Source organism: Bubalus kerabau, chromosome 10 (genome assembly GCF_029407905.1).
Source record: "Bubalus kerabau isolate K-KA32 ecotype Philippines breed swamp buffalo chromosome 10, PCC_UOA_SB_1v2, whole genome shotgun sequence".
Taxonomy (NCBI): Eukaryota; Metazoa; Chordata; class Mammalia; order Artiodactyla; family Bovidae; genus Bubalus; species Bubalus kerabau.
This window is the reverse complement of record NC_073633.1, coordinates 103,544,118-103,561,066: the sequence shown is the minus strand read 5'-3', so window position 1 is coordinate 103,561,066 and position 16,949 is coordinate 103,544,118.

The following is a 16,949-nucleotide window of genomic DNA, read 5'->3' as shown; positions in this document are numbered from 1 at the left end:
GCTCCAAATACACTGCAGATGGTGACTGAAGCCATGGAATTAAAAGACTCTTACTCCTTGGAAGGAAAGTTATGGCCAACCTAGATAGCATATTCAAAAGCAGAGACATTACTTTGCCAACAAAGGTCCATCTAGTCAAGGCTATGGTTTTTCCAGTGGTCATGTATGGATGTGAGAGTTAGACTGTGAAGAAAGCTGAGCACTAAAGACTTGATGCTTTTGAACTGTGGTGTTGGAGAAGACTCTTGAGAGTCCCTTGGACTGCAAGGAGATCCAACTAGTCCATTCTGAAGAAGATCAGCCCTGGATATTCTTTGGAAGGAATGATGCTAAAGCTGAAACTCTAGTACTTTGACCACCTCATGTGAAGAGTTGACTCATTGGAAAAGACTCTGATGCTGGGAGGGATTGGGGGCAGGAGGAAAAGGGGACAACAAAGGATGAGATGGCTGGATGGCATCACTGACTTGATGGACGTGAGTCTGAGTGAACTCCAGGAGTTGGTGATGGACAGGGAGGCCTGGCGTGCTGCGATTCATGGGGTCGCAAAGAGTCGGACACGACTGAGTGACTGAACTGAGCTGAGTGGAAAGGGGAGAGGTGAAAGCGAGAGGGTAAATGGTAGCCTATCATTCTCCTGGACCACACTCAGCAATGATCCACATCTCTCCCACACAGATCGTCATAACATCTCTCTCTTATCCTGCCCAGATTTCAAATGTGAACTCCAATCTAATGGCTCCTGAGGTTGTGTGTGAGATCAAGGTGAGAGGTGCCTTTGCAAAGCCCACCCAGCCTTTCATTCTTTTGCATGTATCTCTGACTCTACATCTCAATCCCAGCCCGTAAGATATTTTTCTCATGTGGTATAATGTTTAACTGTACTGTGGGGAAGCACTTAAGTTAGGAAAATCCCTCTATCATTACCTCTTTCAGAATTAAGAGTAATAGCAAAGGGCCACTGTGTTCTCTCTCATGTGTGTGTGTGTATGTTTGCTCTTTCATATCCCAGTCTTTGCAACCCCCGGACTGTAGCCCCCACCCCCATCCCCCAGTCTCCTCTGTCCATGGACTTTTCTAGGCAGGAATACTGGAATGGGTTGCTATTTCCTACTCCAGGGAACTCTTCCCAACCCAGGGATCAAACCCAGGTCTCCCACACTTTAGGCAGATACTTTACCTCCTGAGCCACAAGGGAAGGCTACTTTTTAAGGATACTCCTCATGTATAAGATTCCCTATTGCAATGGCCTGAATAAGATCACCTCATTAATGTGTGGTAGACTTCATCTCTCTCTCTGAATATGTAGGAAGACTGGCTGTTACTCATTAGGCATTCTTTGATGTCTACTGTTTATGGCATACATTTTATGCCTTCAGTCATTTTAGTCTCTGGATTTTGATTTTAAGGAGAAAAAAACATTTCTCTAAAGATCCTTTCATTGATGCAAAATCTGTACCAAGAATTTAAGTGTCTGAAACACGATGATAAAGCAATTACATTTTCTGTCTTGCATGTCTGTTGCTACTTTTCTACCCAGAAGAAGTATGGGTTGCCCTCACAATTACATAACTGAATAAGTAATGGGTAAAAAGAAGCAGAGGTTAATATTTTTAAAATATTTCTTGTTGAATGAAGATTTAATAAGAAAATGTATATGAAATACTTAGAGAAGTTTCTGGTATATAAGAAGAGTCTAATAAATTTAACTTTTATTATTATCGTGACCATTTATCATTATCTTTGTGAAATCTTTCTGTCATTGGTGAATTTTAGGTAATTTGGCTTCAGTCACGGTCTCTTTTAATCTTTATTATCTTCATTATTTTAAAACTTACTTATACTAGGATCTTTGATCACAAACTAGTGTAATCACCTAAAAGGTTTTGGCACCTCCTGAAGTAAAGGAGAGACATTTTTAAAGTCTAAATGTAATCTTTCCAGTGCTTTTGGTTTATCCTCAAGAAGAAAAGCATAATATAAGAAGGTAAAAGAAGGATTATTGTGTGGGAAGATATAATACCAACCTTGGAAAAGAATTTTTAAAACTGAAATTTGCAAGAGCCAGAAGCTTTGAAAAAAATCTTAAGTAAAGTTTTTGTGTGGTCTCTGGCTTAGAACACAAAATCTGGAGGAAATTATCATTGAAGCAAACAGTAGGATCTGAGCTTTGTCCGACACAGTCTGAGAAGTTAGAAATTAATGTCAGCTATAGATGAAACTGTCAGGCCAAAGAATAATTGGGAACATTTAGAAGGGAAATATGATGGAGCCTAATGCAGAACTTTAGGATCGCTTAAGAAACTTCATAAAAAACAGGTTTCGTTATAAATAGTTTTGAAGTTTAATTCACTAATATTTTTCCTTGTTTTAAAACCATTGTTTATATAATGGAAAGTATAGGTAAGCATTGACAGTCATACTAGTACAAACATGTATATATATATTCTAATAATTTTTTCATATTCAATACATTTTTTTTTCTGAGAAAAACACTTCCTGAAGAAATGAACAGCAATCTACTTTTCATGTACTGCAACATAATTTGCCAAATAAAAAGAAATCACATCCCTTGATAGTGATATTTTTTAAATACCACAAGATTGCATAATCTATTACATGAAAGTCAAATCTTGAAGTGGCATTTTACAGATTTTAAAGTCATTCTACTGGACAAGATTGCATGGAATTAAAAGGGAAAGTTAGATGAAAACACACAGTAGATTGGAATAGACTTAATTTTTATTCTTTCTGAAACATTGCCTTTTTATCTAAAAGGTTTAGACCATAATCGGAGTGGACTATTATAACTGCAAGGGAAGATGTATTTCAAGGAACAGCAATATATTGTCTGGAGTAAACGCATAAGGGTAATTGGACTAGATTTTTGGGAGCTATTTTACATCTCTGAAAGTTGTGGATGACAGAGAGCAATGCAACACAATCCTTGACTATAGACTTGCAAATGTTTTCTGTCCAGTGGAAGCTGATTGCCTTTCCTTCCTCTTCTACCTGGGAAAAGTCAGTGTTCATCTATTTTTACATTAATTTCAACAGTCTTTTCTCCATACAAATGTATATATACATACATTCTGCTGCTGCTAAGTCGCTTTAGTCATGTCCGACTCTGTGCGACCCCATAGATGGAAGCGTACTATATAGACTTCTTCTTTGAAAAAACTATGACATCTACTTGGTTCTCTAATTAATTAATTAAACATCAAATTTTTTTGTAATATCTGTGGTAAAGTGATGCTCTTACTTGTTTTTTAAAAATAAAATTTGGTATTAATATAATTTATGCAGACGTGCAATGAACAATACAGCTTTACTCAGTTATCAATCTGGGGAAGAGTCTTTAATTCCACTTCAATTTGTTGCATATCCAATCTGTGTGCAGATGCAAACTCCCTGTTGGGGCTTTCTTGATAGTTCAGTTGGTAAAGACTCTGCCTGCCATGCAGGAGACCTGGGTTGTATCCATGGGTTGGGAAGATCCCCTGGGAAGGGCAAGGCTACCCACTTCAGTATTCTTGCCTGGAGAATAAGCAGGGCAACGGCTAATAGAGTTTTGCCAAGAGAACACACTGGTCATAGCAAACACCCTCTTCCAACAACACAAGAGAAGACTCTACACATGGACATCACCAGATGGTCAACACCAAAATCAGATTGATTATATTCTTTGCAGCCAAAGATGGAGAAGCTCTATACAGTCCACAAAAAACAAGACTGGGAGCTGACTGTGGCTCAGATCATGAACTCCTTATTGCCAAATTTAGACTTAAATTGAAAAAAGTAGGGAAAACCACTAGACCATTCAGGTCTGACCTAAATCAAATCCCTTATGATTATACAGTGGAAGTGAGAAATAGATTTAAGGGACTAGATCTGATAGATAGAGTGCCTGATGAACTATAGACGGAGGTTAGTGACATTGTACAGGAGACGGGGATCAAGAACATCCCCAAGAAAAAGAAATGCAAAAAAGCAAAATGGCTGTCTGGAGAGGTCTTACAAATAGCTGCGAAAAGAAGAGAAGCAAAAAGCAAAGGAGAAAAGGAAAGATATAAGCATCTGAATGCAGAGCTCCAAACAATAGCAAAGAGATATAAGAAAGTCTTCCTCAGTGATCAATGCAAAGAAATAGAGGAAAACAACAGAATGGGAAAGACTAGCTATCCTTCAAGAAAATTAGAGATACCAAGGGAACATTTAATGCAAAGATGGGCTCGATAAAGGACAAAAATGGTATGGACCTAACAGAAGCAGAAGATAATAAGAAAAGGTGGCCAATACAATATTGTAAAGTTAAAAAATAAAATAAAATAAAAAAATAAAAATAAATAAATAAAAATCAAAAAAATAAATAAATAAAAGTGAGCTCTCCTCCCCTGGCAAAAAGAAAAAAAAAAAAAAAAAAGAAAAAGTGGCAAGAATAAACAGAAGAACTGTACAAAAAAGAAAGGCAATGCCAAAGAATGCTCAAACTACCACACAATTGCACTCATCTCACATGCTAGTAAAGTAATGCTCAAAATTCTCCAATCCAGGCTTCAGCAATACGTGAACCATGAACTTGCAAATGTTCAAACTGATTTTAAATAAAGCAGAGGACCCAGAAATCAAATTGCCAACATCCGCTGGATCATCAAAAAAGTAAGAGAGTTCCAGAAAAACATCTATTTCTGCTTTATTGACTATGCCCAAAGCCTTTGACCATGTGGATCACTATAAACTGTGGAAAATTCTGAAAGAGAAGGGAATACCAGACCACCTGACCTGCCTCTTGAGAAACCTATATACAGGTCAGGAAGCAACAGTTAGAACTGGCCATGGAACAACAGGCTGGTTCCAAATAGGAAAAGGAGTATGTCAAGGCTGTATATTGTCAACCTGCTTATTTAACTTCTATGCAGAGTACATCATGAGAAATGCTGGACTGGAAGAAACACAAGCTGGAATCAAGATTGCCAGGAGAAATATCAATAACTTCAGGTATGCAGATGACACCACCCTTATGGCAGAAAGTGAAGAGGAACTCAAAAGCCTCTAGATGAAAGTGAAAGAGGAGAGTGAAAAAGTTGGCTTAAAGCTCAACATTCAGAAAACAAAAATCATGGCATCTGGTCCAATCACTTCATGGCAAATAGATGGGGAAACAGTGGAAACAGTGGCAAACTTTGTTTCTTTGGGCTCCAAAATCAGTGCAGATGGTGACTGCAGCCATGAAATTAAGAGACACTTACTCTTTGGAACAAAAGTTATGACCAACCTAGATAGCATATTGAAAAGCAGAGACATTACTTTGCCAACAAAGGTCCATCCGGTCAAGGCTATGGTTTTTCCAGTGGTCATGTATGGATGTAAGAGTTGGACTGTGAAGAAAGCTGAGTGCCAAAGAATTGATGCTTTTGAACTGTGGTGTTGGAGAAGACTCTTGAGAGTCCCTTGGACTGCAAGGAGATCCAACCAGTCCATTCTAAAGGAGATCAGTCCTGAGTGTTCATTGAAGGGACTGATGCTAATGCTGAAATTCCAATACTTTGGCCACCTCATGCGAAGAGTTGACTTATTGGAAAAGACTCTGATGCTGGGAGGGATTGGGGGCAGGAGGAGAAGGGGACGACAGAGGATGAGATGGCTGGATGGCATCACCGACTCTATGGACATGAGTTTGAGTAAACTCCGGGAGTTGGTGATGGACAGGGAGGCCTGGTGTGCTGCGATTCATGGGGTCTCAAAGAGTCAGACACGACTGAGCAACTGAGCCGAACTGAATAGTCCATGGGGTCCTGAAGAGTTGGACACGACTGAGCAACTTTCACTTTTTAAATGAAGGGGCAAAGAATTAAGTTATAATTGTGCTTTACATAAGAAATTGAAAACTTCATAGATAGATTGAAGTACTAATGGTTATATCTTGAACCAGGACTTGAACTGCAAGCTTAAATAAAGCACAATGAGAACTGCTGCTTCATGTCTGGGCACACCTGAGCTCGTGAGGTGAGGGGTTTCCCAGGTGGTGCAAATGGTAAAGAACCCACCTGCAAATGCAGGAGGCGCAGGACTCAGGTTCCATCCCTGGGTCAGGAAGAACCCCTGGAGTAGGAAATGGCAACCTGCTCCAGAATTCTTGCCTGGAAAATTCCACAGACAGGAGCCTGGTGGACTACAGTCCACGGGGTCACAAAGAGTCGGACACAACTTGAGTACACCACATAAGGAGCGTGGGCAGTCCCTTGAATCACGTGGCCTTGTGTAGGGCTCTGGGAAGGTGGGCTGGATTTCAGCCTGTTTTCAGAGAAACAGGTCACCCACATGACGGGAGCACTGAGGGCCAGGGCCAGAGTGAAGCAGAGCAGGAGAGGTTCAGATAGAGCAGAGGACCTGCTCTGTCGTCCTTGGAAACATTCTTGCTTTTGACACCGCTTTTCTATTGGTTATAATAAATCACTTTGGATGGACCTTTAGGTAGGGAGGTTATTAATTCAATCAGTGTTTTAACAAATCATTTTTGTTATCTATTTGTGCCTCTGGATCAAGTTTTCTCAACCGTGATGGTATTGACATTTTTCTTTCTCTCTTTTTTATTTGTTTATATGTGGACCACTTTTAAAGTCTTACTGAATTTGTTACAATATTGTTTCTGTTTTCTGTTTTGGTTCTTTTTGTGTTGGAGACATATGAGATCTTTGCTCCCCAACCAGGAATGGAACCTAAACCCCCTGCATTAAAAAGTGAAGTCAACTGCTGGACCACCAGGGAAGTCACCTACTGACGTTTTAGATAGGACAATGTTTGTTGTGTGGGGACACTCACGTGCATTATAGGCTGTTGAGTAACCTTCCTGGCTTTGACACACAAGACGCCATGACATCTTGAGTTATAACAATCAAAATGTCCCAAAATATTACCAAGTGTCCCTGTTTTAGGAATGAAGGTGGGGGTGAGTGTTCTCAGTTGAAATCCACTGCTATACATTTTTTTTTTTTTTTAGATTTGGCAATTAAACATCAATCTCATCACCCACTCTGCCCCACCCAATGAATCTTACATCTTTATTCTCTATTGTAGTTAGTGAGGTCACTGATTCACTAAGTCTCAAAGATTCGAAACTTTGCAGTCCTGTAATACTACTTATTCCTTCCATTAATTTATGTATCTGATTTTGGCTGTGCTGGGTGTTTGTATGGACCCGAGGGCTTCCCTAGTCATGGCATGCAGGCTTAGTTGCCTGGGGCCTTGTGAAATCTTAGATCCCTGCCCAGGGATGGAATCCCTGTCTCCTGCATTGGAAGGCACATTCTTAACCACTGGATCACCAGCAAAGTCCCTACTTATTCCTTACTTTTAAGTCTTATCCCTTGCAAAGTCCTACTGACCTTCTATCAGACATATCACTCTAATTTGATCATGTCTTTGCAGTTGCATTCAGTTCAGTTCAGTTCAGTTGCTCAGTCATGCCCTACTCTTTGCAACCCCATGAATCGCAGCACGCCAGGCCTCCCTGTCCATCACCAACTCCCGGAGTTCACTCAGACTCACGTTCATTGAGTCAGTGATTCACCTTACCACTATGTTAGTTCAGTTTATTGGCCTTTACCCACATGCTTTCAATAAGCTTTGTCCTAATTTTTCTCTCTTTTTTTGGTTTATTAACCTCTTGCTCTCAAATTTGCACTCTTAATGATTCAAGTTTCATGAAACCATGCAAATATAAAACTAAGCAACTTTAAAAGTAGTTAAGATCTGCTGATTGCCAATTGCTAGGAAAGAAAAAAAATCATTAAATTAATTTCTTAATAAGGCTAGCTAAATTTCTTGCTTACTACAGTGAGCGAGGTCAGGATTTTGACAATTTTAGTAGCATCTCCAAAGTGGAAGGTCAAAGACAGAATGTATATAAACTTGGAGGGGTGCTTTAGTTGAATAATCCAGGGCAGGGATCCTATTGGCATCAACCAAAGTTCATGATCTTATAGTCCACAACTGAAAGATACAGGAGACAAATGTCTTAAAGTGAGTTTTAGAAGTATAAACAGCTCTATGAGTCAAGTGGTTTGAGAAAGTGTCATCTACCTTGACAGATGAAAGTTGTTCAAATAAATAGATTTTTAGGAGGTTTCTGAAGCAAATAATAAAGTTACTTGCAGCTCCTTCTCCTTGGCAAGAATTTCCTGAAATAGTAAAAGCATGCTTATGTAGTAGACCATAACCTGAGTGGTTATAGGTAGTCTCAATTCAGAAGTCCCAAATTTCTAATGTGATCAGTGAGACTTACACAAGGTCTTGCCCAAACTTCTATCTTTGTGTGCAGATGAAACTGGAATCCCTCTCTCCTATTCAAGCCATGAGTAAAATATTGTGCCATCATGGTGTGCTTTTTCACCTCCTAATCATTTTACAGAAAAGAGAAAGAGAGAAATGGGAAGATGGTATAAAGGTAGAAAAAAATAGAAAGAGAGAAAAAGATACTAGGTTGCAAAACTTTCTTAGACATTTTCTCTCTGTCATATCAGTTAAACTTCATAGCAATTCCTTAGAGGTAATTATTACACTTTTCAGAGGAGAAAATTAGAGTAGAGAATGAGATATGTTGTTTAAGGTTCTGCAAATGTTATATTGAAAATATTGTACTGAAACCCAGGTCAATTTGAGTCTATACCCAAGTTCTTCACAAAGTTGCACCTCTTTGTTTATTCTTTACTTGAATTCTCCCCAGACAATGTGTCATTCTCTATTCTCTGCTCTTAGGATACTTGACCTTTTCTGATACTTTAGCAGTTAGACACACAAACAGATAATGTACCAGGATGTCTCCCAAGTTAGACTGAAAGTCCATTATTGACAAGAACTAATCGTTTTATTATCTGGGATATTGCTAACATATAGCATAGAATCTGATCCTAAACCTCGAAAGAATGTTGTTATATATATATATATATATATATATATATATATATATATATGTATATATAGTGAGGCTAAATGAGTGAATTTTATACATCAGAACTTTTGACTTTGCTTAAAACTGAGTAGTTAGTTTGCCTCTATGTCTCTGTGTGTGTGAGAGAGAGAAAGACAGACAGGCAGACAATGCATTTTTGTAATCTGAATTGCATTTAAATATATCATTGCTATACGTGTTCCAAAACGGGAGAATGATTTAATGTCAAGAGCCTATGGTATAACACATATAAGAATAAAGACATTTGCTAAACGGGTTTGACATAAAATTAAGATCAGAGTATTTTAGAAGTGTATAAAAACACTTATGTTCATAAAGGCTCTAGGTGAATAGAATCAGTGATGGAGATGAAAGATGGAACACAGTAAATAATTTTCAACTGAGCCTCTTCTGTCCATATGCTGAACAGTTTTCAAGCTAACACCTACATGTGATAAATGATAAATAAGTAAAATCACTGTCAGCAGCTAGAGAATATTTGTGAAAAAGTTGGCTTAAAACTCAGCATTCAGAAAACTAAGATCATGGCACCTGGTCCCATCACTACATGACAAATAAATGGGGAAACAATGGAAACAGTCACAGACTTTATTTTTTGGGCTCCAAAATCTCTGCAGATGGTGGCTGAAGCCATGAAATTAAAAGACGCTTGCTCCTTAGAAGAAAAGCTATGACCAACCTAGACAGCATATTAAAAAGCAGAAACATACTTTGCCAACAAAGGTCCATCTAGTCAAAGCTATGGTTTTTCCAGTAGTCATGTACGGATGTGTAGTTGGACTATAAAGAAAGCTGAGCACTGAAGAATTGATGCTTTTGAACTGTGGTGTTGGAGAACACTCTTGAGAGTCCCTTGGACTGCCAGGACTGCAGTCCATCCTAAAGAAATCAGTCCTGAATATTCACCGGAAGGACCGATGCTGAAGCTGAAGTTCCAGTACTTTGGCCACCTGATGCAAAGAACTGACTCCTTAAAAAGACCCTGATGCTGGGAAAGATCAAAGGCAAGAGGAGAAGGGGACAACAGAGAATGAGAAGGTTGGATGGCATCACAAACTCAATGGACATGAGTTTGAGTAAACTCTGGGAGTTGGTGTTGGACAGGGAGGCCTGTTGTGCTGCGGTTCATGGGGTCACAAAGAGTCAGACACGACTGAGTAACTAAACTGAACTGAAATGAAAGACTATTATTATTTGTATTAATTATATTCAATCAATCAGAATAGCAATATTCCAAATGAGAGAGTCTAAAAATTATTCATAAGAGATCAGGCTGCTCTTGGTCTCTATGTTCTCCCTCTTGCCTGATTTTCTTCCTTTTTTAAAAAAATTTTTGTGAGCATCCTGAGACTCTGTCCATGTAGGGAAGATTATCCTTTAGTATGACAGAATGTAAGAGTGGTCGTTGCTGGAGACTGACTCTAATTTAAACTGACCAGAGTCCTTTTCAGTCCAAGCCTAAGTTACAAGGACTATGAATTTTTACAAGGAGTTACTGTAATGTGAAAATCTGAAAGGCTGCTTCAAAATGGCTAGTTCAAAAAGAGCCAGTTGAAGTTTATGGAGCATTGAAAATACTTTGTAGGGTAAAAAAAAAAAAAAAAAGAAAGAAAGAAAGAAAGAAATACTAAGATGAAACCCAGATGAGGATAAAAAGAACAGGGAGGAATCAGATCAAATATTTTGATAGAAAAACAAAATTACAAACCAAAGGGTGTGGGAATGACAGGGGTAGAAATCCAAACACAGAAATAGGAGACTTAAAATAAATTGATACAATCAGGGAAAAATAAACTAAATTGTTGGGCCAACTGGAAATAAAGTACTAAAATTGGAGCCATGTGTGTGACAAAGGAGCAGATGACATATGAAACATTACAGAAATTCGGCATACTCCTGAGGACGCTAAACTATTCAAAAGATACACTTAGAGGGCTCCCACATCAGCACAATGAAGACAAAAAATGGAGCAAGTGTCTTCCATTTGAATGGAGTATTTAGTGGCTCCAGAAATGCAGGGACCAGCTCACTAAAATATCATCAGTCATTTGGTCCTGGGTCACTGCAGAAGATGATGAAAGGGAGAATGTGCAATGGTCCCTGGACGGAGAGAAAGGAAAGACTGATGGACAATGAAACCACAATTATGTGAAATTTCAACATCTCTTCAAAATTAATTGTTAGGCCTCGGAGGCACAGAGTAGTAAAGACAGGAATGATGAACAGGGCAATTGACTATTTCCTGAATGAAAATGTCCCATGTTTGGATTCTCCTCCGTCTGGATCTAGCCTTACCCAACAGCCAGGATAACTTTATTTTTATTTTATTTTACGTTAGTTTAAAAATAAACTCACACTCAAAAGTGAAAGTTAAATTAGAACATATACGAAGGGATAAAATTTGCATAGAATCGTTTTCTTCTCACAGATCAATAGGAAAAACAGAGAAAGGTAAATAATTTCAGTAATTATGGGAAAAATTTGTCCTTTGTGATGAAAGGAACAAATTTCAAAGAATATTTCAAAGGCAATTGTCACAGCTGGAAGAGCTTCATTAATGCTAAAAATCAATGATGTTTTAACAACCCAACAATGATGTCCTAAGAACGCCGCATATGTTACTTGATAAGGAATGGGAAAATAAAAACATAAGTAATAAAACATGATGTTCAACAAGGAAAGACCATCCAAAATGTAGAGAAGCTGTTCAGATCAAGTAAAAATAACTTTCAAAGTTGACTTTTGTTTATTTCTGAGTCATTCTAATGGTAAGTATTTAGAAATTCACACTCTTCAAAAACTGAGACATGAAAAGAAGTTGTATCTTTCAGAAAAGTGTTATTTAAATGAAAAGTCCTTTTGTATGTGTGAGATGTATCATCATGCTTGTGAGCTTTTCAAAATTCTGTTATTCAGAATTATTATGCATTCCCTTTAGCCAAAAATCACAATGGTCTAGCCTTCTTTCTTCTAAGGAAACGTGGTGAGCACCTGTGACAGACCCCAGAGGAATGAGGTACAAATTGAACACCAGTCTTCTTTTTAATGTAAGGATTTACCTGCAGCTGTAAAATCTCGAGAAATCACTCTAAACACATCAACTTTCATTTCTTAGCTATAAACTCCAAATATATCCTTCCCACTGACTGTATTATAGAATATGTGTCCCCAGTGTTATTATATTTGTTTCCCGATTTTCTAAGTGGTCAGCATAATAACGACACAGGTTGCTGTGTCGTCCAGTAGCTAAGTTGTGTCCGACTCTTCTCGGCCCCATGGACAGAGGAGCCTGGCATGCTGTAGTCCGTGGGATTGCAAAGAGTCAGACATGACTTAGCAACTGAACAAGAACGACAACACAGCAACGCTTATTATTATGCCAGCCACTTAGAAAGTTGGGAAACGGCCTCAGACACATGTAATTGGATGGCTTCTACCTAAAGAATTATGCACTGCAGGGTATTTTGGGACAAATAACAAGTCATTCCATAAGTTAGCCATCATATCTTGGCTGAAAGCAAGCAGAAGGATAAAGCTGAGGATAAATCCTGATAACGATGATGAGACTATGTCCCTTCATGCGGACCATGGATGGAGGTCAAGTTGCACTTCCTGACTCACAGAAAAAGCTTTTCCTTTTTCTTTGCTTTGAAAATGAGAAAAATAAGGTGCAAAGCGGTTAAAAAACTTACTCAAAGACTAAATGCAAATTTTTTTTCTCACTGTATGAGAACAGAGAAGAATTATACTCACCAGTTTCAAGGCAGGGAATAGCATTTACTTAAAGATCACAAATTAATGTGTTTTTTAATGGTAATAATATTAATAACAATAAAAATAATAAAATCTTGTATACTGCTGTAAATGGAGTAAGAAATGGCAACCCAGTCCAGTATTTTTGGCTGGACGAATTCCATGGACAGAGGATCCTGGTGGACAACAGTCCATGGGGTTGCAAAGTCAGACATGACTGGGCACTCCTCAGAAGCAGAAGCATATTTCTGTAAAAGCATTACATTTTTTTTTAAAGTGCACACTTTTTATCAGCTAGCTTGAAAGCTAAGGTGATTCACTTATAAATAAGGTGGAACATAGCTTCAGGGAAGTTATTTGTGATTACAAAACTATAGTTCTTGTGTTTCCTACCTGAACTCATCTTCAACTTTGTGATGGATTATCCGGATAGTTCTCATCTTTGCCTCCCTGCGGTGCCAGGACAAGTTTATTACTCTGCTTGTGGGAGATAATCAACAAGCACTGTTGAATAAACAAATATATGAGATAAAATTCCGGGCCTCCTTCCTTCCACTCTCATTCTCTTTACTCTCTGAATCTATTCTTATGTGAAAGTTATAATGCTTTCCTCACTCTTAAATTATTTTTAATAATAATTATTACTTTTTTAAACAACGATTGCTTTTAAGATCTAGAAAACAACACCATATATATATATATATATATATATATATATATATATATGTGTGTGTGTGTGTGTGTGTGTATCTTTCTCCTAGAATCTAATAATTTCATTTCATTGCCTAAATTTATTCTAAATGTGAGTTAATTTCCTGCACTCTCAGACTGAAAACCATACCTATTCCCTATTCTTGCTGTGCCCCATTAAAAGTACAGTAGTCTGTGTCTCATCAAAGGGGTGGCTGCCCTTCAGTGGCGGGTGATGTAATTGTTGGTGTAAGTTGCATACATCTGGGGAAGGCTTTGGCAGTCTCAGCCATGAAGGTCTCTAAGATATCAGATCAGTGTGTGCACCAGTGGTAGGCAATTGCTGGAAAAACCTCCCCAGTTGGCATGTGTTTTAATGATGCATGTGGTAAAGCTGGAGCCAGTTGGCCTTTCATCTGCCCTCAATACCCTGAAGTTCTAATGATAGATAAGCCCTTTATTTTTCTTGAACTAAAACACAGAATACAAGAAGATATCTGCTAAATAAGGGTCTCATTTTACATAGATGCTGCAAGGAAAAAGACATAAAGCCAGTTTGGGCCATAACCACATTTTCAACGTTGTTTAAGAGGGACCAGTGCACACGCTGCTACAGCAATGAGCAGAACTGTGTATATTCCATGCTGCCTATGGGATCTTGAACTTTTACCAAAAGCTCAAAAGATTAATTTACTTATTTCACAGCTTGCCCAGCTGTCATTCAAGAACAACTGGGATCCTGAAAACAGAATCAAGTTCTAGCCATTTACAATATTTTTATAAAGCCAACATGAATGGTTTCCGACTGTGATACAGGCAGTCTGAGACATTTTGTAAAGAATCACAGCATCTGTGTGTCCTGTCTACTGCAGATAAGCTCTTACCTTTACAGGCAACTGCTTCTTCCTAGGATAGTCAACCAACAGAGCAACAAGAAAAGTTCCAATTTTATGTAAAAAAAAAAAATTTGCATCATTTAGAAATTATTTTATATATTTTTAAGCAGGAAGAGAAATGCTACAAAAGTCATATTACTGTGATGAAAAGAAAGTTAAATTCACTGCATTTTTGGCGAAATCAGTGGCCAATTTTGGGCATATGTGTGTGATCATTTCATTCTTCTATTTATAGTGCCCAGGAAAGGAAAGATCATTGCATCTAGCATACTCAGAAGGAAAAGCTCAAAAATTCTATCCACATAATTTCTTTCCACAAGTTGAAAAACATATGAGTTAAATAGCTTAACACTAGAAAAATGATAGGAGAGATTTCTGAGTGCTGTATCAGATGAAGGATTTTGCCATCTTTATATATATATGTATTTAATATATGTAATATGTATTTTCCTCCACTGGTACCATCTGTAATACAAACCATATAAATGCAATTTGCTGGATAATCTAGCATAACATTCTTTCTGTTTCTGCCTTAAGTATCTATATAACAAGGGCTTCCCCGGTGGTTCAGGGCAAGGAATCTGCCTGCAATGAAGGAGACATGAGTTTGATCCTTGGGTCAGGAAGATCCTCTAGAGAAGGAAATGGCAACCACTCCAGTGTCCTTGCCTGGCAAGTCCCATGAACAGAGGAGCCTGGCAGGCTGCAATTCATGGGATCACAAGAGTCAGACACAACCGAGGGGCTAAACGACAGCAATCTGTACAATAAAGCTGTATGCATCAACACTGCTCCATCACTTCCTTAGACATGCACCTGAGGACAGCAACAACGAAAGGCAGAATGTCAATATCAACCTGAACAGAAAAATACATTCCTCACATGCCCCCAACTGATATTGTTTCCTTGGAGCTGGATTTAATACATAACTGTACGTAGTTAAGAATGTGAGTCTTGGAGTTCAACCCTTTGGTTTCAAAAGCCAGTACAGTCTCTTACTAATGTCACATTAAGTAAACAATATCAGACGGAGCTGGTTCTAATGTCTCAGTAGCCGTGGGAACAAATCAAAACCCATATGCATGCGGGTTAAGTCACTTCAGTAGAGTCTCTCTGTGACCCTATGGACTGTAGCTCCTCTGTCCATGGGGTTCTCCAGGCAAGAATCCTGGAGTGGGTTGCCCAAGCCTCCTCCAGGGGATCTTCTGTATCCAGGGAGGCAACCCGCATCTCTTCTGTCTCCTGCATTGGCAGGTGGGCTCTTTATTATTAGCGTCACCTGGGAAGCCCTTGTATGTGCTTCAAGGTTAAGAAATTAAAACCCAAGCAGGAAAAATCAATGACAGATAACAAGGCTTTCCCCAAAAGACAACTGCTTAAGTGATAGCCAACCAAATAATTCCTTTGTTCTGCTTCCTTGTTTTCTCTGTAAAAGTCTCCCCAGTTCCCACCACTGGAGCACCGTTAACCACTTCCTGCCCCATTCAGAGGAGCCTGGTGGGCTACAGTCCATAGGGTCACCAAGAGTTGGACACGACTGAAGCGGTTTAGCATGCAGCAGCTCATGCCCCATTCAAATTAATTTTTGCTCAAATAACTTCTTAAAATTTTTGATATGCCTCAGTCTACCTTTTAACACCAGTTATATGTTCTCAGTCAACTTGCATCATTTTCTTTATCTTAAAGTTTGAAATAAAACAGAAAATCAGTAATGTAAACATGTAAATCTGGCTTTTTGCATAAATTCAAGAAATGTTAGCTATTTTCATTGCTAATATAAATTCCTAGTCCTTGAGATTGATATGCCTGCCTGATACCCAAATCTCCTCATTATAATTTTAACAAAATAAAGCTTCTATGTACCATCCTCAAAATAAATAAAGATGATAAAAAAACACCATATCGTAATCCCCTTGTGACCATAAATGCTGAATAAACAATTGACCAAACATTTTTTGCTTTCCTGATTAGATATCTCTAGAGCATTATTCCCTAAATTTTCACCACAAAAATCAGCTGGATGCTTTTTAAAAATATATATAGATTCTAGCCATTCATCCAGAGAGTCTCATCAGGAAGGTTTCAAATGAAGCATCCAAACCTCTGTTTTAAAGAGGGTAGAAATAATTCTTATTCAGGAAGTAGACTAAAAAAAAAAAAAAAAAAGGAACCCAAGATTTTTTAATACCTACGTATTACGCAGCTGAATTTGTTTTTTTTAGACAACATTTTAACAGCCAGGATACTTTATGTTTTGGGGTAAGTTATTTAAATTAATATAATATAGAAAACTGAACAACATAAATTTAAATTAATATTTCAGTTAAAAGAAAACTTAAAGATTCTATTCTTTAAGAAGATTTTAGCTTTTATCGAGCCCTTTGCTTCCATGATTAGCAAATTAATTTTTATACTAAACACCTAAAGATTCTCTGTACTCAGTTCAATTAAATAGAATGGTTAAATAATTCCTTGATTTTGCCATACCCCTTTCCCCACAATCCAAAACAAAAGCTGTTATTATTTTAACTAAAGTTGAAGCAAAGCCCTGTGGAAACAAATTCTGGCTTTGACTTAGTGTTCAAATCTCATGAAATGAAGTTATTTTTTCATGATTTTGCAGAAAATCATTGCAATAT